The sequence below is a fragment of the Mastomys coucha genome, unplaced genomic scaffold, assembly GCF_008632895.1.
Source record: "Mastomys coucha isolate ucsf_1 unplaced genomic scaffold, UCSF_Mcou_1 pScaffold16, whole genome shotgun sequence".
Classification (NCBI taxonomy): Eukaryota; Metazoa; Chordata; class Mammalia; order Rodentia; family Muridae; genus Mastomys; species Mastomys coucha.
Genome location: NW_022196898.1, coordinates 27,838,666 through 27,864,987, shown reverse-complemented (window position 1 = coordinate 27,864,987; position 26,322 = coordinate 27,838,666). Strand labels below are relative to the sequence as shown.

General features: G+C 38.4%; 1 long non-coding RNA gene across 1 annotated transcript in view; it reads left to right on the top strand.

Moving 5' to 3' along the window:
• The window catches only part of LOC116094072, a 104,158-nt gene that overhangs the window by 34,931 nt on the left and 42,905 nt on the right, over positions 1–26,322 (top strand). The window contains exon 2 of the long non-coding RNA XR_004119957.1: positions 22,337–22,389. This is a non-coding gene — a long non-coding RNA (uncharacterized LOC116094072). The remainder of the gene's footprint in view (positions 1–22,336; positions 22,390–26,322) is intronic.

Genomic DNA, 26,322 nt, shown 5'->3' with positions numbered 1-26,322 from the left:
CCCTGCCACCCGGCGGCTCCCCTGTGACTCATGGGGCCTGTGCCTCTCTGTTGTCTGCTCCCGGCTTATGAACTCACTGGAGAGAAGATGGCAGCTCTCACTGGAGACTCCGGGTCAAAGCCTATATTGATATTATTGATCCAGGAACACAGAATATCTTTCTATCTTCTGATATCTTCTTCAATTTATTTATTTAAAGACTTGAAGTTTTATCATACAAGTCTTTCACTTGCTTGGTCGGAGTTACTCCAAAACCTTTTATGTTATTTGTGACTGTTGTGAAAGGTGTTGTTTTCCTGATTTCTTTCTCAGTCCATTTGTTGTATATATAGGAAAGCTAATAATTTTTTTTTTTTTTTTAGTTTGCTGATTATCAGCTGTAGGAGTTCTCTGATAGAATTTTTTGGGTCCCTTATTTATACTATCATATCATATGCAAATAATGATACTTTGACTTCTTTCTTTCCAACTAGAACCCCCTTGATCGCCTTCAGGTGGCTTATTGTTTTAGCTGGAACAATTTTTTTGGCTTCAGCCCTCAGATTGATTATTTCATATCACCTGCTCTGTTTGGGAGTATCTGTTGAGACTTGTTTTATGACTGAGTATATGGTCAGTTTTGGAGAAAGTTCCATGAGATGCTAAGAACTGTCAGGAATCAACAAGCTAATAACTAACAGGTGATCTTCCTGAAATGACTTCGCCTTTTATTTAAATTTTATGATGAAGCTCCACTAGGCAAGCAAGGCACATGAGAAAATAATTTTAGGAAAGATTCCTATTATTAATATGCTTTTCCTGTTATTGTTAAACATATATGACAACACTAGGTATTAGCCCACCCTTTGGAGCAGATCTCTGCAGATCTATAAAGATGTACTGTCTTGTAGTGATGCTATACAGACAAACATATGACTTAATTCTGTATGATGAGCCTATAAGAATTTCTAAAATTTTATCAGTATATTATGCTCTTTTGTAGTGGAGCTGCTATTAGGTCCTTTTTTTGATAGTCAAAACTGCAGTGAGAACTGCCAGTCTTCCATTTTGTCGCCAGTTAATTGCTTCTAGATAGTAACCAGACTTTCTATTACTCAGAGCACATTCTAAGAGGTTGTAAAACCGTTAACTAAAGGTCTTAAAATGGAGCTAATGATTTATTACAGGTGGTAGGATAGTAGATAAAATATCGACTGGTTTATCTATACAAAACCTCACTAATAACTTAGTTGTGCTTTTTAACTCTTGATGAACTAGTGGACCTGTGACAGGTGATAAATGTTTAGTGTGATAAATACTCCTAATGGATGGATATATGTGCAAACATTCACTATTGTAAACTTCTTATTCGATTTATGGTTTGATTTTATGTGTAAATTTGTGATAAACTTTTTACCATGTGATCATGTATTCTGAAAAAATTCTTAAGTGTGAAGGACAAAGAGGAAAGAGACTTTTTCCTTTTCCCATTTAGGATCTTTCCACTTTCCCCCTTTTTCTTAGAGCTTTCATAGGAAACTTTTTACAACTTAGAAATAAAAGCAATAATCACATTTCTTTTTTCCCCTAATTTTTTCTTTTTTTAATTAGATATTTTCTTAATTACATTTCAAATAATATCTCCTTTCCCAGTTTACCCTCTTGGAAAAAAAAACCCTGTTCCCTCCCCACTCCCCCTGCTCACCAACCCACCCTCTCCCCACTTCCTGGTCCTGGCATTCCCCTACACTGGGTCATAGATCCTTTACAGGACCAAGGGCCTCTCCTCCCATTGATGGCCAACTAGGCCATCCTCTGCTATACATATGCAGCTGGAGCCATGAGTTCCCCCATGTGTACTCTTTAGTTGGTGGTTTAGTCCCTGGGATCTCTGAGAGTACTAGTTAGTTCATATTGTTGTTCATTCTAAGTGGCTGCAAACCCTTCAGTTCCTTGGGTCATTTCTCTAGCTACTTCATTGGGGACCCTGTGCTCAGTCCAATGGATGCCTGTGAGCTTCTACTTCTGTATTAGTCAGGTGCTGGCAGAGCCTCTCAGAAGACAGCTATACCAGGCTCCTGTCAGCCAGCATTTCCTGGCACTCACGATAGTGTCTGGGTTTGATGATTGAATATGGGAAGGATTCCCAGGTGGAGCAGTCTCTGGATTGTCCTTCCTTCAATCTCTGCTCCATAGTTAGTCTCTGCAACTCCTTCCATGGGTATTTTGATCCCCCTTCTAAGAAGGATCGAAGTATCCATACTTTGGTCTTTCTTCTTCTTGAGTTTCTTGTGGTTTGTGGATTGTATTTTGGGTGCATACCATGTGTTTTCTTTTGTGATTGGGTTATCTCACTCAGGATGATATTCTCCAGATCCATTCAATTCCCTAAGAATTTCATAAATTCATTGTTTTTAATGGCTGAGTAGTACTCCATTGTGTAAATGTACCATATTTTCTGTATCCATTCCTCTGTTGAAGGACTTCTGTTTTTTTTTTTTTTTCCAGTTTCTGGCTATTATAAATAAGGCTGCTATGAACATGGTGGAGCATGTGTCCTTATTACATGTTGGACCATCTTCTGGGTACATGCCCAGGAGTGGTATAGCTGTGTCCTCTGGTAGTACTATGTCCAATTTCCTGAGGAACCACCAAACTGATTTCCAGAGTGGTTGTACCTTGCAATCCTACCAGCAATGAAGGAATGTTCCTCTTCCTCCACAACCTCACCAGCATCTGCTGTCACCTGAGTTTTTGATCTTAGCCATTCTGACTGTGACTTATCCATTATCAAAGTTGTTTTGATTTGCATTTCCCTGATGACTAAAGATGTTGATCATTTCTTTAGGTGCTTCTGAGCCATTCAGTATTTCTCAGTTGAGAATTCTTTGTTTAGCTCTGCACCCCATTTTTAATAGGGTTTTTTGATTTTCTGGAGTCTAACTTGTTGAGTTGTTTGTATACATTGGATATCAGCCCTCTATCAGATACAGGATTGGTAAAGATCTTTTCCCAATTTGTTGGTTGCCGTTTTGTCCTATTGACAGTGTCCTTTGCCTTACAGAAGCTTTGTAATTTTATGAGGTCCCATTTGTCAATTCTTGATCTTAGAGCATAAACTATTGGTGTTCAGTTCAGGAAATTTTCCCCTACACCCATGTGCTCGAGGCTCTTCCCAACTTTCTTTTCTATTAGTTTCAGTGCATCTGGTTTTATGTGGAGGGCCTTGATCCACTTGGACTTGAGCCTTGTAGAAGGAGATAGGAACGGATTGATTTGCATTCTTCTACATGATAACCACCAGTTGAGCCAGCACCATCTGTTGAAAATGCTTTTTTCCACTGGATGGTTTTAGCTCCTTTGTCACAGATCAAGTGACCGTAGGTGTGTGGATTCATTTCTGTGTCTTCAATTCTGTTCCATTGATCTACCTGCCTGTCACTGTACCAATACCATGACGTTTTTCTCACAATTGCTCTATAGTACAGCTTAAGGTCCAGGATGTTGATTCCACTAGAGGTTTTTTATTGTTGAGAATAGTTTTAGCTATCCTAGGTTTTTTGTTATTCCAGATGAATTTGCAAGTAATCACTTTTCAAAGTGTCTTTTTTTCTTCCTGTGACTTCCAGGCTGAAAATTAGAGCCATGCAATTCCTGCTGAGATAGAACAAAGCCTACATTACTTAATCCCCCACTGTTAGGCTACAGTTGTTAATCACCTAAAGCAGCAGTTTTTGACCCTCAGAATTAGCATGAAAATTTTTAGGGTTTTTTAGAAGTTATCAGCAGTATTTCAGTATAGTTAGAGAGCTAGAATGTCTGGAGACCCTCAGTCTTTAAAGCCATACCTGAGTCCTGTTCTGTGTCCTGCTTCAACCTGTTCCAGGCAGGAGACTCCCAGCAAAGAGTGTATTTTTTTATGTGTTTGGGTGAACTGTTCTGTAGATATCTGTTAGGTCCATTTGGTTTATAACATCTATTAGCTTAGTATTTCCATGTGTGTTGGCTGGATGACCTGCCTGTTGGTGAGTGGGATATTATTGATGTGTCCCCCTATCAATGTATGAGGGACAATGTGTCATTTAAGCTTTAATAATGTTTCTTCTACAAAGGTGGGTACCATTGTATTTGGGGTATAGATTATAAGAATTAAAACATCATCTTGTTGGATTTTTTCCTCTGGTAAATATGAAATCTCTCTCTCTAATTTTGATTTGAAGTCTATTTTGTTAGATATTAGAGTGCTATACCAGCTTGCTTCTTAAGTTCATTTGTTTTGAAAGTACTTTTCCAACTCTTTACTCTGAGGTAATGTCTATCTTTGATGCTGAGGTGTGTTTCTTTTATGCAGCAGAAGGATAGATCCTGTTGTCCCAACCATTCTGTTTGTCTGTGTCTTTTTACTGAGAAATTGAGTCCATGTTATTTTGTTGTTGTTGTTATTGGTGGTAGTCATTGTGTGTGTGTGTGTGTGTGTGTGTGTGTGTGTGAGAGAGAGAGAGAGAGAGAGAGAGAGAGAGAGAGAGAGAGAGCCTGTGAGCGCCAGGTTTATACCTGGTTGGCAGCTGCTGCTAGGTAACTGTTGGGTGGAGCCTAGAGGAAATGTGCTTTCAACTCTATGGTTTTTTTCCTATGTTCACTCCCTGTCAACTGGTTTCTTGCCTTGCTTCTTGACCTATGGCTGACTTTACTAAATCTTGTTTACAATAAACAGAAAGCTCTCAGATTAAAGGAGTGTGTAGGGTTGAGCCACACTACAACCAGAGACAGGGTTTTCCAGTATACAATCTTGGGGTTTATAGTGTGGTCAAATATTCTACAACATTTGATCAGTACTTTTTTCTCTCAAGGGATAAATAGCATTTTCCCTCTTATAGTCCTCCTTTTCCTTTAGGAGTCCCTAGTTTGTCAAACTGAGTTCTATATGCCCGAAATAGCCATTTAATTCCTACAAACTGCCCTCTACCACATTGCCTGTCTAAATGAGGGCTACTTCACACTCTGACATAATCACTACCCCAAACAATGAGATGCTTGAATGTAGTCTGCACAAATGTGCAAAGAAGCTCTAAGGACTATCTTCTTCTAAATCCAGAGGCTGTCTGGTCTCTGACGATGTCAGGATTACCTGCTACATAAACGTAAATACATTTATTTAAGGACTAAGTTCTAATGCTGTCAATCTCAGTGACTCAAAAAATTTATAGGCAATACTTTTAAGCAATTAAATTACCTCTGTGAATAGAATAAAGGTTTATATTCCTCTCCCATCTCATCTCATAAACCTAAATCCTAGTGGTTAATATGATGGTTTTTGGAGGTAGGATTTTTTTTTTTTTGAGGCTTATTAAGCTTAGATGAGATTTTGGAGCTCCTAGACTTTGGTTCATCTCTTTTTAAGAATAACAATGTTTCTTGGTTAGGTTTCTATTGCTATGATAAAACAGCAAGACTAAACGCAACTTATAGGGGAAAAGGGTTTATTTCAATTTATAGTTTATGGTCCATTATGAAGAAAAGTTGGGCATGGGCTTAAGCCAAATTCCTGGATGCAGGAACTGAAGCAGAGACCACAGAGAAATGCTACTTACTGGCTTGCTCTCTGTAGCTTGTTCAGCCTGGTTTCTTATATATCTGAGAATCCTGCCTAGGGGTGGTGCCACACATATTAATCATGAAGACAATACCCACAAATTAGTTCAAAGGCCAATCTGGTGGAGGCATTTTTCTTAATTGAAGTTTCTCTTCCTAGATGACTTAGATTATATTAAGCTGAAACAAAACAAATCAAGGAGACCAGACCAGTTCTTAATATTTTTACTGGTGTGTAGGAGATGCAACAAGCAGACCATCTATCTCTGAAAGCCTGAAAGAAATCCCTCGCCAGGAGCAGTTTTACTTACACCTTGAGCTAGAACTCCCTGAACTCCTGCCTAGCATGAATCAAGCTCTTGTTTAAGCCTATCTTCAAGCTTATGAACTTTGTTGTGGTAATTCACGCTGAGTGATGCACACTGGACAATTAGATCTCTAAACATTCCTTTTATTTTTCTGAAAATTCTAGTCGTGGGGGTATAGATGCTTATCCAAATAGTCACACGGTTTTAAAACTCAGAAAGAAGTATATAGTAACTAATGAGATGCAGGCAATGAAGGAAAAGTATAGCAGTTATGCACCTGAAACTTTTGGCTCAAAGCCACATCCAAAATGAGCTCTCAGTAATTGTGGATGATGATGACACCCAGGCTGCCCAGGGTGGTCCTATGCTTTGCTTCTACCAACAAGACTAGATTTCAAATAGGCTGCTTTCTGAGTTTGGTTCCCCTGATTTCCTTTTTTTTTAAAAAAAATTCTTTAGAAAGTAAATTTTCTTTGACCCTATGAAATGTCAATATTTACAAAAACCTCCTGCCAGGTTCACATCTCACCCCCATTTTCTTCAGTGCTCTTTGAAATGTGATACTCATCATAAGTAACGCCCTCCCTCCTGTTCTCTGTGGGAAGATAGTTCCTTATCCAGCTCTTATAACTGCCTCCTTCCACAAATATAGGAGTTTGCTTTTTCTTTTGATAATTTAGATCACAAACCCAGATGGCCTATTATTTTCCCCATCATCCTCCAGTACTTTTCTAATTGCTATCACCAGTGCATGGAGCCTGGCCACCCTTTGTTTTGGATGACTTTATATCAGATTGAAATTCTGCCTCTTCTTCCCTAGTGTAGTCACTGTTAGTAAAAGTTTGCTGTCTTGTTTCATCTTCTTTAATGATAATTTTGCTTTGAAGAGGATGATATTTTTCATAGGCTTGAAGATGTAGGGAACAGAAGTCAAAGAAAAATGAGAAGAATTGAAAGGGTATTCTTATAACAGTGGGAAAGTATTCAGATGGTGACTGACTTTCAAGCAAAGGAAATTCGGCCCTGGGGCTTTGATAGTATGAGTACTATCCACCAGCACCATGAAATGTTATAGATGCAGTGTTATTCTAATGAAAAAGAAGACAGAGATGATCAAAGGTGTGGGATGGAAGTTATGGTAAGTACTGAGGAAGAAGAGCCACCTAGCGAGAAGGGGGAAGATGAAGTGGCACCAGTAAGTACAGAACCAGAATGAGAACAACAATGTAGATTTTTAAAGCTAAACTCCACTGGATAACTCCAAAAAGAGTATCATAGTGGAGGGGTGACAAAGAAGTTTTAAAGGGAGAATACAAAGTTTCTAATAAGATCAGAAAATGAATACAAGTCATTTGAGAAGTTGGACAGGAAGAGAATCTGTGCAGAAAGATGAGTGGAAGAGGGGAAGAGTGAGGGGAAAAGGAGAGGGGGAGGAGGAGGAGGAGAAGGAAGAGGAGGAAGAGAAGGAGGAGATGGAGGAGGACGGAGGAGGAGGAGGAGAAGGAGGAGGAGGAGGAGAAGGGGAGTTCATCTGTACCATAGTTAGGCTAAATAGACATCTATAGAATATTCTATCTAACAGCTGTGGAATGCACATTCTTCTCAACAACTCATGCATGCAGTTTTCTCTGAAATAAGTCACATTTTGGGAAAAAATGAATTTTTAAAAAAAATTGAAAAGAATCAATATAATTTCTTTTTTTAAATATAATTTCTTTTAGCTAATAAAATCAAAGTGTAGTAAACTTAGAATGACAAGCAAGAGTAACCACAGAAGCTATAAGATACATAGAAACTGAACAGTAGACTGTTGTATAGTTGTATTATTGAGAAGTCTTGGAGTAAACTTAAAAATTCCTTTAATCAAAAATATTGAAAGTACAGCTGTTCAGAGCCATTGGGACATAGCAAAAGCTGTATGAAAGGGAAAGTTTGTAGCTATGAGTGAGTGCATTAAAAATTCAGATCTCAAATAAGTGACTTAATAAAACAACCAAGGTCTTAGCAAAGCAAGAACAAGCCTCAGAAGCAGTAGATGGAAAGAGCTAATAATATCAGAAGAGTGCTTTTTAAAAAAATAATAACTGAAGTTTATATTCCTAAAGCCTTAAGTAGCTACAGACAGGGATCTAAATGGTTCTCTCATATTATCTCATTTAGACAATTTAAAAACCATGTTAAAGGAATTTATACATCTTTTTTTTTGTATGTAATAAGCAGTTGTGAAATTGTAGAAAACACTGTTTTGGTCAATGCTTTAAATTGTCTATCAGGATACCACTCCTCATGCATAAAGTAGATGTAATTCAACATATGAACATACAAATAGAGAGACTTCTACAGATTTGTGGTTCTTCTCCCCTATTTTTAGTTTACTGAAAATAGATTTCCTCATACTGTATATTCTGATTATGCTTTTCCTTCCTTCAACTCCTCCCTCATCCTCTCCATTCCTCCTCCTATTTGAACCTTCACTCTTTCTCTCTTTAGAAAACATACAACCTAAAGATAAAGTAAAATAAAATAAAATAAAAACAAAGAAACCAATCAAATAAAACCCAAACAAACAGAAGAAATGAGGAAAAAAGCAGAAGAAATACATATGGATACAGAGGCACACAAGTTCACACACACACACACACACACACACACACACACACACACACACACAGAAGTCACATAAAAACATAAAACTTGAAACCATATAATATATGCAAGGAAGGACCTTGGGTAGTACATTGTGCAATGCAATGGCACTGAGTTTGTATTGGGTGTGGGGCCTGACTTTAAGAGTGGTTTACATCCCTAGTGAGACTTTGCTGGAGAACATTCATTGTTCATTTACAAGTGGTTATATATTAAAGATAGTTTCGGGTTAGGGATGGAGGCTTATGTCCACTTCCAACCTCTCAGTGCTGGGTCCCCATCCAGCTCAGAGTCATTCAGGCCATTTGCCTGCTGTCATAGTTTCTGTGAGTTCATATGTGCCTTGGACCTGTTATGTTTAGAAGGCCTTATTTCCTTGGTGACCTCTACCTCTTCTGGCTTACATTTTTTCTGCTTCCTTTTCTGAAGGATTTCCTAGGCCTTGAGCAGAGAGATTTGATGGAGACATTTTGCAGTTTCTCAGATTCTGTACATTTTCTTGTTGTGAGTTTCGGTATTTTTCTCCCCATCTATTGCATGAGGTAGCTACTCTGATGACGGATGAGCAAGGTACTGATCTATGAATATAGCAGAATGTCATTAGGAATTACAATGTCAGTGTTCTTTTCCTCTAGAAGAACAGTAGTATTTAATTTTCCCCCTTTGTCTATGGCCTATCTAGTCTCCAGGTTCTGGGCCATCCAGGCAGTGTCAAACATGGCTTTCATCTCATGGACTGGGCCTTAAATATAATCAGATAGTGGTTGGTTACTCCCACAAGCTTTATGCCATTATTGTACTAGCTTGTCTTACAGGCATGTCACCATTGTAGACTGAAGGGTTTGTACCTGGTTTCATGTTTATGATCCAGCCTTAGTACTCTTGTGTATATTCTAAATGGTCTAAGTGAGTATACCATAGACACACTTGACATCATTCTTATTGCTGTATTATCCATGGCAGTCAAGATATGAATCAACCTAGAAGTCCATAGACGGGTGTGTGGGCAAAGAAAACATGGTATAATTTGAAAGCAAAATAGATAGAACTGAAGATCACCAAGTAAGTGAAATATGACAGACTTCAAAAGACAAATATTGCATGCTTTTTTTTCCCCTCTCATAGGTGGACTCCAGAGTAAAATATTTGCACACACACATGGGGCACAAAAGGAGCAGGGTGACTACATATGAGGAGACTGTAGTCTAAAGAGTTGGGAAAAAGAGTGGGTAAGTGAAGTGTGCAAAAGGCGAAGAAACACCCCGTTTCCTCTTATAGGCAGAATCTACATTAGATTCTACTGAAGCAGAAGTAGAATGATATATGGGAAGGAAAAACAAAAGGAGTTTGGAAGGAGAGTAGGCAGGGCAATGGAGAGGTGAATAATAGCAAAGAAAATGAATTATAAAAACTAAAACTTAAAATCATGGCAGAACAGCCTATCCAGGCAGCAGCACTTCCCTGGGAGCAAGGCAGGACATCTTGCCTCTGAGGAAAACATCTCTGACTTGGATTAACTATCTTTCTTGGGACCTAAAATTTCACATTTCTCAAACCCTTTCACATGGTAGTCAGTTTAAATGTGAGCAGTCTGACTTGCCACAACTGATATTTAATTTTTCTTAGCAGTGTTCCTCAGGCGTGATCATTGACTGCTGTTGACCTTATGTCAGGGTTTGACTGAGACAAACTGTTATCCCAGATTAGTGTTAGTGTCAATCTGCTTCTCTCACTGGACTGTCCTCATCCTGAAAATAATTTCTATAATCATGGGGTCAATAGAAAAACACATCTGTCACTCTTGGTTCTTATTAAAGCCGATAGAGCTTCCTGGATTATACTTTGAAACCAAGAAAGAAGAGGCTTATAGTACCAGGACCAGGAGGGCAGATTCTAAACAGCCCACTGTGTTGGTATATGGCATATGTGCTATCAAAAGGTGAAACAGGTGTCTCTCTGTGAGCCCTCTGTGATGGCACCATAGAGGTGTCCGCTTGCTTTCACAGGATATGTCCCCAAACCCCCACTTGCTCATCTTCCCTAACAGACTCCTCTTTTACTTTCATGGATAGAGTTCCTTAAGTCTGCTCCTTATCCTTTCAGGTTGTTTGTCATGATGAAACTTTTAAAAAATTGTACTTTAATTTTTATTTTGTGTTCATGCGTGTACATGTGTGTGTGTGGGCGTCGTGCTACAGTGCACAGATCGTGGTCAGGGAACAGCTTGCAGGAGTCCACTCTCTCCTTCTGCTGTGTGAATGTAGGTCATTGGGTTTGGCAATAAGTGCTTTCTTCACAGGCTGACTTGTCTCATTGGCTCACAATGGGGCAGTCAGCAATAAGTACTATATCATTGTGTTAAATATTTGTCAAAAACAGAAATCACATAAATGATTCCACACAGCCATTTATTTTTTTCTGGCTTCCCAAACTAATTGTGTGTCAAAAATCTTACAAGTATCACAAGAAAGCTCAGTAATGGTGTGTGCAGGAGAGAGAAATTCTGCTTCTCTATTACACTTTTCAGTCAGGTATCTGACTGAATCTCCTAACATCCAGAAATGGGCCTTTCTGACAAAGCCTTCAAACTCAAGGATATGAGTAAAGCATGCAAGTATTCAAGCAGACATTCAATAAATCTGTGCCAAGCTCAGTAACTATGAGCATGTTGTTTGTGGTTCTGAAATGAGCAATAAATTGCGTCTTTGAAGCATTTTATCTTGGGAATAGTTTGAATGGTATTTGAAGAAGATTCAAAAGTAAAATCCACATATAAATATAGGGGTGCTGAGTGTGATTAACATTCTAGACTGTTCTAATAATGAATGGACATTTCAGTCAGAGCACTGAGAGGCAGAGCAAGGGGACCTGTGTCTCTCATAGATCAATATAAAAGCAGTGACGACATGTGTCTCCACACTCTCAGATGTCATCCCTGTCTGGTCTTAAGCATTTGAAAACAATATCAATCAAACAAACAAACAAACCAGCTAACAAACAAAAACTCACCCAAACCAACCAACCAAAAAGAAACAAAACAAAACAAAACAAAACAAAACCAAAGCCCACCAAACCCCAACCTGCCTGTGACCTTTGACCTTTCTCTGGCCTACATACCTAAACCTCTATGTCATGTGTGACACAACTTAAAATAGTCTATACACAGTCAAATAGCTTCTTAAGTTTTACTTAACTAATTAGTTAAAAAGTAGATCCACTACTTAACTGCTCTTAACACAAAACCTTGTTTTCACCTTCCCTAAGCATTTTCATTCTCTTTTTTTTTTTTTTTTTTTTTTTTTTTTTTTTTTTTTTTTTTTTTTTTGATTGCTAAGCATTTTCAAAGTATTCAAATATGACAGCTGGAAATGTAATGTGTTTATTTGGAATGCAAAACAAATTTCCCAGAAGAGAAGGAGGTCTGAAGGACCATGTTACCGAGACATTTTAAACATGGTGCATGTCTATGACTTCTAAACATCAGTGAAAAAGTTGCTTATATGAACCATAATGATTATCTTATTAAACAAGCCACACCTCTGCTCAAACGGAGTTCAGAAGCTTTGGTCATTTTTGGGGGTGGTGGTAGTGGAGGGTCAAACATCTAATTGCTAGGGTCATATTTTGGAGAACCACACCCTGGTGTTATTGCTGCATGTTTGGCTACTTTCTGAGCTTTGTTCAGAAGGACTGTGCTGTCAAGGACTAATTTTTCATATTTTGCCACCCAGGACAGAGTGGTACCACCCACATGGGAAAGTAGAAGAAATATTAATTCCAGTGAGAACCTAAAGACAGGGCCATTCTCATTGGTACTCTTGTGTTCTGACACTTGTCACTGGGCATGGGTTTGGCATGGTCAAAGATCTCTCACAGGACTCCCAGTTTACCATGGGGCGCTGATGAGAGAATGCCCCACAAAATCTGGGAGAACGTACCACAGTATCAACCACATCAGAACATAGCATCCAAGTAAGATGCTTCACACGTGGGCTAGATCAATGGTCCAGCTCCAGTCATGACTGCAAAACTTTGTCTCACAAGAGGTATCTCTTTATGAAAGTCATGAAAATAGGTTTACTTCTAAGGCAGTCAGAGCTGTTAAAACAATACTTCTTTCTAAGAAAATTTAGGTAGAACGAGTCCTATCCTTCATGCACTGAGTGCAACTTATGGCTCTTCTGTCAGCAATGACCCCAGACAGCAAAGGCTTCCGAGAGTGAAAACAAGCCCTCTGACATGTTTCTGGCCCATTATTTGAAATCCCGTTGCTGTTGATGGTTCCTGTGCTTCTTCTTTCAGCTCTTGGCCAGTTTTCTTATTTGTTTTTGTGACATGTTCTCTACCTGATGTTAAGAGCCACTGAGCCTTCATAATGCAGTACTTCACAATGGTGTAAACAGCTGACGTTCCCTGGAAGGCAGTAACTGGAGATGTACAAGCCTCCCAGCCAGTCTAGCATGCACCAGGCTTATCAAGCAGATCAGAAAGGTCCAGTGACCTGCCAGCTTCATCATGCCATTCCCTTTCTGTGGGTGAAATTAGGAAAGCATTCTTTTCCAGCTCCTTTCCCAGTCATCTCACCATGGACAAGGCTCTGCCTCTGCCCATATCACTGCCCAGGGCCAGCATTCTGTTCCCCATCACATGTTCACAGTTAAAATCCTTTCAATGGGATGTTTGATGAAATATTCTCAAGTACAATGACTCTTGGTGACATCACCTTCATTTGAGTCATTTAGCCAACGGCCATGTTAAGGATGCTCAGAGACAAGAATTCTGAGGACTGACATTACCTTCCTTTTCCTCTCCTCTTTCACTTGAGTCAGAAACTTCTAAGATAGTGTTGTTGTTGGTTTTTTTTTCTTGCTAAATGTTAAGGACAAGCTGTGCCAAATGGAGTTAAAAAGGCAAAGGAACAATGTAAGACTATGGAAAGTAAGGTTGAGAATGTCAATATAAAGAGATTGAACTAAATTCAATATGGTAAGGACTGTGGTACATTTGTTGGAATGAACAGACCCTTTAGTCATTGGTTGGAAATTGCTAATCGAAAAACTGGCTAGATGTCCATGGTGGGGAATGGAAAACTAAGTTTGTTCTTTTAGTTTGGTAGGGCCTTTACTAAAGTGGCCTAGATGAACCCTTTGTAGTAAAGAATACTATTTCCCCAATTTCTACAAAAGGTTCATCTAGGCCACTGCAGACCAGGCACAATTTAGGTAAGAAAAAGGTTTCAAAGAGCCAGACAACAATGTGGTCCATAGAAGAGCTCTAGCAGCACAATGAAAGGGTTGTTATGGACACAACTCAAAGACGATGGAGAGATGGAAGATACAGTCTGATCACAAAGCCTCCATGTTTGAAGCCCCCCTGTTTTTTCTTTAAAAGTAGTAGACATGGTAACAGCACATCTGTAGTCCCAGGAGTTCTCTGAAGCTCTCTCCTGTGCCAGCAGTTACCCTCACAGACCCTTAAGAGCTCAGTCCCATTATTGCTTCCCTGTTATGTATGAGGAAATCAGAGCTCACTGGAGTGGGCTAACTCAGCAAGTTCTTATCCTGAGAAGTTGGATCGTTAGGCCAGAGGACTTGTTTGTTGCACAGCTTCATGGATGATCCTAACGTGGCTCATTCTGTCAGGTAACCTTTCGGTTAAGGTGTACTCCAGTTCTCTTAGCAACTCACTTTTTTAAATCTAGGCCACTCTAAGATCCCATTTTGTTGCCAAAAACTGCTTTCTGGGTTCCAACCTCCAGTCTTCTTTGCAGCATGCTGACATTCCTGTCACATGAACACTTTACACCATCTCCATACCCTTTGAGAGCCTACAGAAAACAGGAGTGTGTGCACAATTCAAAAGCAGAAACGTGTTGCATCACACAGGAGATATTTGAGCAATTACTCATTAGCGTATGTCCCAATGTTCATTCACCTTACGTTTTACACAATGAAAGAAAAATAAGGTAGTGTGGAGAGATTAATAACACCAAACAAGTAGTAACCTTAAAGGTTATTATAGTTTAGGTAAGTGTAGTACATAATTTCAAATTTCAAATCTACATAAAGTAGTGTATGCTTCAAAGAGAAATCCCAAAACCTGCTTTAAAAAAATAAGGGTTTGTGTGTATGTGTGTGTGTGTGTATGTGTGGGTTTTAAAAAATTGTTACCAAATTATATGAATCACTGTTTGCTTCCTCCCTCCCTCCCTCTTTCTTTCCCTCTCTCCCTTCTTTCCTTCTCTCTGTCCTCTTTCTTTCTTTTTCTTTCTCTCTTTTTTCCTTTCTTCCTTTCTTTCTTTCTTCCTTTCTTCCTTCCTTCCTTCCTTTCTTTCTTTCTTTCTTTCTTTCTTTCTTTCTTTCTTTCTTTCTTTCTTTCTTTCTCTCTTTCTTTCTGTCTTCCTTTCTTCTGAGACAGGGTTTCCTCTATGTTCTGGAACTCACTCTGTAGACCAGACTGGCCTTGAACTCAGAGATGTGTCTGTCTCTTGATGCTGGGATTAAAGGTGTATACCACCATAGCCTGGCCCTGGGCTTTTTATTCTAATGGCAACATACTTTATTTTTAAAAATTTAACTGAGTAATTATCTGTTATTTCATCCAGAGTTTTCTTATATTGCCAGAACCAACATTAAGCTCATGGTTCTCCTGGCCCTGTTTCATGACTTCTAGGAATATAGGCATATGTCACCACAACTGGCATAACAGACTTTAATTTGCCCTGTATTTAATACAGATTTCTGGATGTATATGAAATACGTAGATAGATCATAAATAAATAAGTAGGTCAGATGAACCAAGAAACAGGATTATGTATGCACAGTGTTGGCTTTGTTTGCTATACTCTTTCGAAGTCACATTAAATCCCACTTGGGTCATTTCCAAAGCACTTTTCTCACCTTCTCTTCCTTTCTCCTTTCATTCCTGAGGAACAGTAATGAAATGGCTGAACCTCACCTGCCTGAAAAGCTGGGTTACAGCCCAGTCCTGAACCATCTTGCTGAAATCACTATTTGTAGAAATGTACAGCTCCTTAGCTAGCTGGAACTGTTCTTGTGATGGAGAGCAGGTGTGACACAGTTGGAGGGTTGCCATGGCCACAGCAACAGCCTTCAGATAGCTCAGATGCTTCTCAAGTGGTGACCCAGCCCTCCCCAGAAACACTGTCTAGGGAAGCTGGAGAGTCTTTAAGGGTAAGGGACATTCACTGTTCAAGGACTCGGGCTTGATTTGACAAAGCAATCTGGGAACATCCCTTTATACCTTTGTCTTTTGGTGTCAAAACAACTGACACAAAGAAGAATACTTAGCATGTTTAGGGTTTTTGAATACATTAATTGCTCTCACTGGGTGCTCAGAAAGGAGTACCATCTAGTTATTAGACTTGGATCGTGGCAGGGTTTCAACACAAGCAGTCGCACTGTTTAGCTTGTCTAATTCCAAGGAGGCTCTTTTATTTCTGTGAGCTTTGTGTTCACCTCTGCAGAGTGGAGGTAGCTAATTGATGATAATCGAGCCTCCCCTCTAGGAGGGTTTCATGAGGCTTAGATGAGGTAATTCATGCAAGTCATGTGGAAATGTGCCAGTTGGCACATGCGGGTACCTGGGAAAGGTTAGTGTTTTCTGAAATGAGCAACAAATTGAGCTATTTTCATTAAATAGAGGAGTTCATTTCAAATAATGTATAATTGCTAAGTGCTAAAGGTTTGAGAATGTCTGAGCCCAGCGTTGGTGTGCGTGTGCCTGTGCGTATGTGTGTGATCTGGATGCAGTGCAGGGGTGAGCAAGTAAATCCAGGCCTTGGTGGTTTCCTGTACTCGCCTTTGGTCACTTCTGGTTCAAGACTTGGAGCTGTATTACCTTCCAGCTCAGCAAGGGGCAGAAAAAGGCCTACTCTTTGGGAGATACTGTTATGTGTCATCTTTATATCCTGAGGGGGTTATCTAAGGAAGGCTGAGTTATCTAACCTACTCAGAATGATGCAGAGACAAGAACAACCAACCGTTGGGCAGGGCTGGTTTGGCTTGATGAGGTACTCAGGGGAGTCAAAGACATTGGACTACAGGTATAGCTATTCATTAACATCCCTTCTTCCTATCCCAGGAGAGATCATCTCTCTCCCGATTTGGTGCTCTGAATGCAAATGGCTTCCCCAGGCTTTTACATTTGAGTACTTGGCCCCCAACTGGTAGAACTGTTTGGAAAGGATTAGAAAGTGCAGCTTGTTGGAGGGAATGTGTCAGTAGGGGCAGGTTTCCAATGCCCATGCTATTCCCAGGTTGTTTTCTCTGTCTTGTACTTGTGCCTCCAGATGTGAGCTCTCAGTTACTGCTCCAGCGCCATGCCTGTCTGCCTACTGCTATGTTATTCAACACCATGGTCATGTACTCTAGCCTGTAAGAAGCTCTCAATAAACTCTTTTTTTTTTTTTAATATTGTTGCATTCACCATTGTGTCGTATTTAGCAATAGAAGAATAAGTAAGTGACAGACTTGCCAAGTTCTTGCTTCTTCCTTTCCAAACTGTGTTTTAGCTGACAGTGGCTGGAGCACAGGCCTCAATCAGTACACTCAAACACTGGTCTACGTAGCACTTTCTAATCGGTCAGGAGTGAACCTATAATAATAGGCTGTAGGGTTAAGGGATCCCATGTCCGCTCTGCCACAGGACTCAGGCAGCTCAGGGAGGTGGGAGACAGGAGACTGGACTGTACTTCCCCCAGGCTGCCTTTCACAGTCCTAAATAGGCTTTTCAGTTTTCTTTCAGATTAGCAAATATTGCTCTTTCTAACCAATGTCTTCTTGCTTTATAACCCGCCTGCTTATCAGCAAACCATCTCTTTGCACTCCTGTGTGTGTCTGTATATATACGTGCATCTGTGTACATGAGTACTTATGTGTATCTATGTGTGTTTCTATGTATATATGTATAAATACAGTGACATATACGTCACTGTTTATATGTATGGTTGCAAACTTAGAGACATTACTTCTTACCATTGTCCAAGATTCTATGCAAATGTTAAGAAAATTGTGCAGCACTTAAAGTTAATTTTGTATTTTACAAACCATTGTGGACCAAAAGCTTCACTCAAGTGAAGGTCACTTTGAGATGATCTCCACAACAGTGCTGCAAATTTACACAGACCCAATAGTCCTGTATACCTGGATCAGCTACTTGTACTAGCTCTTTCAAAATTATTGTTTAAAGATTTTTTGAGTTTATTTTAAGCTTAAGGTGGCAATTGTTTATATTAATGTCATACAGATAGAGTAGGATCCGTATCTACAATATATGAAATGTCAGGAGAGATAGAAATTCCATTCCCTGGAACATACAAACTGTTCTCTTATAGTTCTTCATAGAATATATGCTGTAACCTAGGCTTCCCACAGTGGACAGAACACTGAAGCTTTTTCCTCTGGTCTGATTAAATTTGGGCACCCAGGATGCAGACTTGCCCTATGTTCTTGTTATTTCTCCTCTCCAGCCTCTAGTGATCACCATTCTCGTCTCTATTTTTATGAGTTCTGTATTCTTTCACGAAGTATCACATGTAAGTGTGATCATGCTGTTTTATGATTTTATTATCACCATTAAACAGACATGACATGCTTTTTCAATGTGTTTTGATGTACACTTTCCTGATACTAATGTCACTGATTTTTTAAAAGATATTTTTTGTTGGCCACTTTCTGTCTTATTTTGAGAAATGTCTGCTCAGAAAGTTTAGCCATTTTTACAATGGGGTTATATGTTTTTATTTTTTCCTCTGTGCTTTGGGTAGGGTGTAGAGTTTTTTTTGAATTCCTTGCATATTTTAGATGTTTATTTTTTAATTAATTAATTTATTTTTTGGTTTTTCAAAACAGGGTTCCTCTGTATAGCCCTGGCTGTCCTGGAACTCACTCTGTAGTCCAGGCTGGCCTTGAACTCAGAAATCCTCCTGCCTCTCCCTCCCAAGTGCTGGGATTAAAGGCATGCTCCACCACTGCTGGAGATATTTCTTTATTAGATGGCCAGTATAGGTTCTGTAAGCTATCTGGATCCAGGATTGCCTCCTATGTATCTATTAGCTTAGCCTACAGCCTAGACTATGTGCTCGACATTGGTAAACTGGCATTACTGTGATGCAGTATTGCTACCTGGCTGGGTTTGTACCTTGGAGAGTAGCAAAGGGCATGTCTAGTAGTAGGCTGTGTGTTGGCTTCACTATGAAAGGTTTTCGAGGATGCCATGAACATTGAGAAGCTGGGATCTGAGCTGGCTGGGTCATCATACCTGCACACTTGAGCAGGATGGGGTGATGGCAGTCTCTTCACTGGGGTATAATCTACCAGAGGGTCTATTTTCAATGGGTTGTTGAGTCATCATTGCTTAGCTGTCAGGGAGTGTGCAAGGTTTGCAGCATGGGCTGCCACTTATAGCAATGTATTTGCACTTGATCCCTGAGTCTCTTCAAGCTACTCAGTATTGTAAGGGTGATGAGATGCTCCTGTGTGGTAACTAAAAGCAATGGAAACCCTTGTGGGTGTCTGCAGCCTGTCTTTCTCTATAACATCCAGCTTCCTTATGGGCTTGAAGATGATTATAGCTTTCCGTTCTCTGATGCTTCTGTCCTGGCCTGTCATGCTCCTTGGGGTCTTGTTTCTTAATACTCTCTATACCTTCTTGGTAACTGTAGTTGAAACACAGCAAGGAGTTCATTCTGCATTCACTCTGGTCTGGTTCTGTGGTGAATTAAGTGACTCTTTTAGGCTGATGTCACATTATTTTAAAGCATTTATTGCCTTACTCTCATTTGAAGAACTTTTGTATTGTGCATGTAACTTCTTTTTTTAGATACACAGTTTCATGTCTCCTAGCCTCTGACATAACTTTTCATTTTATTAATACTGTCTCATAAAGAATGAATGCTTTGTTATTAATTAATTCTACCTTATTATTTTCTTTAGTGTCTCTTGGAAGTAAAATTTAAAGTATCATTTCTACATGTAAAATTTCTAAAATTTTTATCTTATATTTCCTTCTAGAAATTTTAAAATGTCAGCCATCACATTTTAGTTTGGTTCACTTTCAGTTTTATTCTTTCTTTGTGCTTTAATGTTTATACAATATATTCTAATCACAGTTGCTCTTCCCGCATCTCCTTTCAGATCTTCAACACTTGCCCGCCTATCCAACTTCATGCCTTCTTTTACTTTCTCTTTAGAAAACAGACAGGCCAAAAAGTTTAAACAAAATCAAACAAACGGGAATTTAAAAACTTGATGAAAAACTATGAGAAACACACACACACACACACACACACACACACACACACACACACACACTCATAAAAATACAAAATCTGAAACCATACCATACAAAAATCCAGCAAGGTAAAAAAAATGCCCACATAAAGCAATATGAAATAAAAATTTACAAAAGTAATAGAGTTCCATTTGTGCTATCAGTCTGCTGTTGGGCATAGGTTCTTGCTTTAAGTATTTTGTGAGGCATAAGATCATTTTTCTCACTTTAAAAATGAAGTTATTCAATACCATGGTCCCATTTGTTGAAAGATGGCCACTTTTCATTGATTGCCTTGGCACTTTTTTAAAAAATCAATTGACTATATACATACAGAATTATTTTGGGGCTTTATTTAGTTTCACTACATTATATGTCTATCTTTATGCCAATAATACAGTTTCTTGATTGATGTAGTTTTATGATATATTATGACATCAAGTACTGTAAGTCGTCCAACTTTGTTCTTTTATAAAGAATAGTTTTGGCCTTTCTAGGTCTTGTGAATTTACATATAAATTTTATAGTCAGATGGTCAATTTCTATTAAAAAGCCCGAAGGTATCATAATTGAGATTGATATGAACTTACACATCAATTTAGAAAGAGAAAAATCTTTCTGATAATTGATTTGACCCATGATGATATCTCTTTGTTTTATACTTTTAAGATTTCTTTTAGCTATGTTTCAATGTGATGGATCTTATAAATGTTTTGTCTAATTCATTCACAATTATTTCAAAAAAATTGAGACTATTATAAATATAATAGCTTTAAAATTTTAATTTATGGTGACTTATTGCAGGTTCATAAAAATTTCATTAAAGTAAAATTTCTTGATTAATTTTTATAGAAATACTACATATTGACTTTTAAAGTCTTGCTAGACTGATTATTTCTAGTTTTTTTTTTTTTAGATTTCTTGAGTTTTTATCATATGATCATGTCAATGTGAATAAAGACAATTTTATATATTTTTGTTTGAGCCAGTCTTATAAACATCCATGATTCTTCAAATGAAAGTGGTCAGTGTCCAACTCATTTCTCCTTTTTACTGAGTTCAGGACCCTAGCCTGTGGAATGAAGCTGTCCACAGGTGAGGTTTCTCACCTTAATTAGCCTAATTTTTATAATCATTCACAGGTTCCAAAGGCTCATTCATGTAAATGATTCTAGGTCCCATCAAGTTGGCAATATCATCTATCACAATATTCAACTGAAGATGTTGTCTGGAGCTTGTATTAGCTATCCTTTATTTTATAAGAAATTACTACAAAACAGCAATTTAAAACAACAAATCTTTATCACCTCATGATTTCTGTGAGTTAAGCATTTCAAAGCACCTTAGTTGGATGGTTCTAGCTGAGTCTTTCTTGAGGTTTTGGTCAATTAAAAGAGTTTACTCTTAGGCTGGGCGGTGGTGGCACACGCCTTTAATCCCAGCACTTGGGAGGCAGAGGCAGGTGGATTTCTGAGTTCGAGGCCAGCCTGGTCTACAAAGAGTTTACCCTTACCCAGGATTCTTACTTGTGTAGTTTCAGAAACTCATAGTAGTGTTTAGTCTGCCAAAATCTGTTTTATTCAAGAATGAAATAAAAGCTCATACAGATTGCAATATAAAGAGGGATCTTCATTAAAGTGAAGCAACTATATAGCAACTAATAGAAAGGAATGTACTGTCTGGATTGACAGTGGGACATAAGAGTGAAAATACTCAAGGTCCTGCTTATTGATTGGGGGATTCTTTTTTTTTTTATCGGGTTGAGGAGAAGGAGATGTTTGTTGATAGGGGCTTAATTTGGTGGTTCTCTGTTTTGACTGACAGGTATAGGCTGCATACATCTATGCTCACTCTGATTATTCTTTCCATAATGTTTCAGATCTTAACCATACACATACTCAAATATGTGTAGGCATATCATGAATTTTCCCTTAAAAGTTCATAGAGGGACAAAGTTTTGCCATATTTTGCACACATACAGAATCATTTCAGGCAGGTTCAACTCTTCAACCCTCAGCTCAGGATGTATTGGAAATATTTTGAATAGGAACTATTCAAGTTTGATATTTGGTAAAGTCACTAAAGAAGTAAAACCTATTTTGTTGTTTGGAGTGGAGTGTATATGCAGTTCCATGATATAGGGCATCTTATATTGCTGATAAGTATTAGGTTCATTGGTTAGAGAGGGATCGATGTGCATAATACCAGCAAGCAAGGCTTTCAGACGGCCAAATGCATCATTGTAAAAAGTGCATATGTATAACCTAAACCAAGTAGAGTCCCTGAGTTACTAAACAATCTCTTACATTTTTCTGCCTCATTCTGATTTTTACTAACAATAAAAATTACTTAATTAAGGCAGAAAGTCATTGAATTTGTAAGTAGAAGACAGAAGTTTACACCTGACTGATGACAATCTCTTTCGCCAGAAGCACAGAACCAGAAGCTTGTATTGCTGCCCAGTGTTTTAGGTATTCACAGGATTTTTTTTCTTTTATTTTGTTAAATTCACTGTACAGAAAAGGGAGGCCTGCTGTACTGTCCATGGCTGCACTCCTTGCTGGCAAGAAAGGTAAGGATCCAATTCTGTGCTCCCTCCCTCCCTCGGCTCTGTCAGTCTCTATTTCTTTGCCAAATATTTGCTGAAAACCTCAGTTTCGTACCACATGGATAGCTCTATAGTTTTCCAACTGTCCTCACAGCATGATAGCTCTATGCTCCAGACTGAATTATCTGAGAGAAAATTTTTTTTGGTCCACATAGATAGAAGACGTAGTCTTTTTTTTTTTTCCTCTTTCTTTCTTTCTCTCTCTCTCTCTTTTTTTTTTTTTTTTGAAAAATACTGTTGGAAGTACAAACACACAGCTTCCAAGGTGCTCTGTTCATTAGATGTGAGTCTCTGAACCCTTTAAGAAGGGAGAAATAGTAAGCATGCTGTGGATATATTTTAGAAACCATCAAAAGACTTTTATAAGTAATATAAAAGTAATATGAAGATCACAGAAACTTGAATATTTAAAAGTTTTTTTCTTTGTATAAAAATTTACATGACATGGTGTAAAAACTGAAGATTAATTTTGGTATCACATGAAAAGAAAAGTCATACTATCATGTAGAAATAACTATAAAATATTTTTTTGCAATATGATAATAATTGTTTTATGTTATGGGTACTTTGGAAATGGAAAGGATTGAAGGAAATAACTGTGGACTATATTTGAAACACTTTAAAAAAATTTCATACAAATTTAAAGAAATTCATACATATTTAAAGAAATCTTATGGAATAGAACTTCAACCTTAACCCTCAGATACTTGCAAGTTCATTCTGAAAACATCAGTTGAAGTTACTGCCAGGTTTGGTGCAAAGGAGAGGGGGTGGATTATGCATTATATCTCTTAAAAAAAAGCTATAGACATCTAATTGGATATTTTATGTCTCATTTTCTATGCTGTATAAACATTTCTGAATGTGCAGGGTTGTTTATGAAGGCACAAGCCTAAGAGAACATCATCACAGATGATTATTCTGTTCCAAGTTCCTAACAGTGACTGGAACCTGTTACTTTTTCTTAAAATTAGTGTGTTTACTGTAAGAAAGGCAGAACATATTTAAAATGCTTTCTCATTTATTTGCCTAATTTTGCTTTATTTCAACATGAGAACTTAGAAACCCTGTCCTTATGAATATTGGCTTCACATATTTTTGAAATAAAAAATGTTTCAATATCTCCTTTCACTTTCCTTCCTTCAACCTCTCATGTACCCCTTTTACTTTCTCTCAAATTTATGGTCTCTGGCCTCTTTCACCTTAATTGTTGTCACACACACACACACACACACACACACACACACAAACACAGTGTCAACAGACATGATAATATTGGTGGAGGAATGCTCATGAGATCCTGAACCCTAGACAAAGAAACACAGAGAACCAAGGAATACTGGGAACAGGAGAAATAGTTTCCCCTATGGCAGAGCTCCCAATTGTTTATCTAATATCCATTTGTACCATTTAAGTTTTTTCCTATCCTAGGCCCCTTAGGTATCTTGCCTAGAAGAATGACTGAGTTTATCTGCAATTTTAATTCTGGCCTGTGTATCTGTGAGGGATGTGGGTGCAGTCAGTATGTGTGTATGCATGTATAAGTGCTGTCCTTTTAACTATACCAGTGGTCTTTTTAACTTCAACACACCTCACAATCAACCCTAAAGCTTTTATAAAACCAAGATTACTAGCCCTTCTCTCTGCAGAGAGATTAAGAATGTTCAGACAGAAAACCAAGACTCTGCCTTTCCACTAAGGGCTTAGAGATGCTGAAGCTGCTGGTCAGAGACGCCCATTTGGTGGACATATGATTGCATCTTTTATTAAAACAAATTTTATATACTAATTACATGGATATGCATACTTCTCTTTTTACCAAAGGGAATTAAATCTAGGCCAAATATTTGATCCTGCATGACATAGAAGATCTTCAGCATTTTTCAGAATTGAGTGATATATTTTAGTTCTTGAAAATTTATGTTGGTTAGATATATCCTCTACTCCCTCCCTCTGGATATCCTTGTCCCTTAATGTATCTCTCATCTCCAATCCAACTTCATGTCATGTTAAAAATAACCACTAAGGGCAATTAGTGCTGCCTATATGCGAATGTCTACAGGGTCATCCACTGAGGCGTGGATTCATGCTCCCTCCCTTAGCAGCCAGGAATTGCCATCAGCATTTCAGCTAGGGCGGGGCATCAGGAAACCCATCTTTTTCATGCTGAAATTTTAACTCATGATCTTGTAGAGATGATGTTTGAATACTTACAGAAGGGGGTTTGTTGATAATATTTTGGTTTTTATCATTATTGATTGTGAGAACATGAAATCACATACATAGTAAAATCAACAGAAACATATTTTAGAAATAAAAAATCAAATGTTGAAGCACAGTACAATTAAGAGGTATACTTCCTTTATTCTTACTTTAGAGGAATGGCAATAAAAAATGTTAAAAGTTTGTTTTCTGTAACTAAACCACCATGTTTCTCTAAGAGCAAGATATTGAATATACAGTAAAAAAAAATGCTATAAATTCATAGTATATGGTAGCCACATCCAAGCTGAAATGTTTAGGTAGCTATTGACTGATATTACATGCTAAGAAATAATATCTGGTGAAAAGTGCCAATGCCTTGTGCTCACAATCAACTGCAGTGAAATTCTGCAATGTAATGTGGGTAAATGTAGCCAGAACCTTCCAAGTTATGCACTTGTTTATTTTTTCTTCCAATTACTTATTTTCAGTTTACATTATATCTCAATTACAGCCTTCCCTCCTTCATCTCTTCTCAGTTTCTTACAGGTCCCTCTCCCCATTGCCCCCTCCCCTTGGGCACCTCTTCACCCTGGTACATCTAGTCCCAGCAGGATTATTAGGCTCGTTCTCTCCCACTAAAGCCCAACAAGGCAGTTCAGGAAGGAGATCCAAGGGCAGGGAACAGAGACTGAGCAGCCCCTGCTCCACTTGTTAGGGGACCCACATGAAGACAAAGTTGCACATTTGCTACAAATGTATAGGGGGTCTAGGTCCAGCTCATGGATGCTCCCTGGTTTGTGGCCCAGGCTCTGTGAGCTCCCATGGTACTAGGTTAGTAGACTCTCAGGGTTTTCTTGTGGAGTCCTTGATCCCTCTAGTTTGCTCAATTCTATTCTCCACTCTTGTAAGACTCCCCAAACTCCTCCTGACATTTGGCTGTGTGTCTCTGCATCTGCTTGCATCCACTGTAGGCATCTCTGATGATTAGCTGGAGGCCTGAGATAGGGGAGGATGTTGGGAAGTCTATGGGAGTGACTCTAGCTGATACCTACAGGGAGGGGTGGTATATAGAGACTGAAGTGGCCACCTCCTGTAACCAGGCAGAACTTCCAGAGGGGGAGGGCATCAACCCACAGCTTGATTTCTTTTTAAGTTTTTATTATTTTCCATTCAATATATTTTGATCATATTTTACCCTCCCTTACCTACTTACTCACTAAATACCATGTTCTTTCTCTTTCAAAAACCATCTCAATTAAAAAAAATTCTAAACTATAAATCAAAACAGACAAGCAAACTAAAAACAACAAACAAAAACTAACAAGATAAAAAAAAAAAACCCAAATTTAAAAGACACAGGGCTTGATTTGTATTGGCCAGCTATTCTTGGGCATGGGACCTGCTTACCCACAGTGTAATATGCCCAGATACTCCATGGAGAAAGCAGCTTTTCTCTTTCCTGGCAGATATCAACTGTAGTTTTTGGTTAGGAGAGCCTCTGTGTCTAATTACAATCTCAGTGGTGTGGTGTCTGGTTTGAGTCTGTGCAGGCATTGTGAGTGCTGTCATTGTGTCTTAATTAGGGTTTTACTGCTGTGAATAGATACCATGATCAAAGCAACTCTTTTTTTTCTTTTAGATATTTTCTTTATTTACATGTAAATTTCTCTATTCCCAGTTTCCCCTCCAAAA